The sequence below is a fragment of the Herpailurus yagouaroundi genome, unplaced genomic scaffold, assembly GCF_014898765.1.
Source record: "Herpailurus yagouaroundi ecotype Mexico unplaced genomic scaffold, PumYag 161, whole genome shotgun sequence".
NCBI classification, from domain to species: Eukaryota; Metazoa; Chordata; class Mammalia; order Carnivora; family Felidae; genus Herpailurus; species Herpailurus yagouaroundi.
This window is the reverse complement of record NW_024412402.1, coordinates 10,680,006-10,680,539: the sequence shown is the minus strand read 5'-3', so window position 1 is coordinate 10,680,539 and position 534 is coordinate 10,680,006.

Sequence of the window (534 nt, the reverse complement as noted above, 5' to 3'; positions counted from 1 at the left end):
AAACTTCAGTGGGGTCCGACCTTCAAGACAGGGGGTAGAGATGGGGGTGATGCGCTTGGGATTATTGGATGGGACTGAGAAACTGGAGTTTACCCTCTCTGCAGGTAAACAAGGGGACTCCAGAGACAGAACTCTTTTTAGAACCTCTACAGCCCCTAGCTCCCTCCCCCCAACCCCGACACCCCAACAGCCTTGGGGGAAGGTGACCATAAGGAGAGAGCTGCCTCTTAAGACAAATACTGTTGTGCCCGTGTGCGTGCATCTTACAGCTCTGGGGAGCTGGTCCCCTCAGTTGGCTGTCGTTTCCCTCCACGATTCCCTCGATGCTCAGCCAGCCTGCCAGCAGTTCCTAAACAAGAGGTGCAGCAGAATGATTTAACTGCTTGACTTGGGCCAAGAAGCCAAGGAAAATTTGAATGGGGGTAAAGGTTTCATGTAAAACTGGTGTCTTGGGTAATGAAGAGGAACCACTACTGGTTTGGAATCAGCTCATATCCGGTGATACGAGCTATGTAATTATGTCTCCTTTTACCT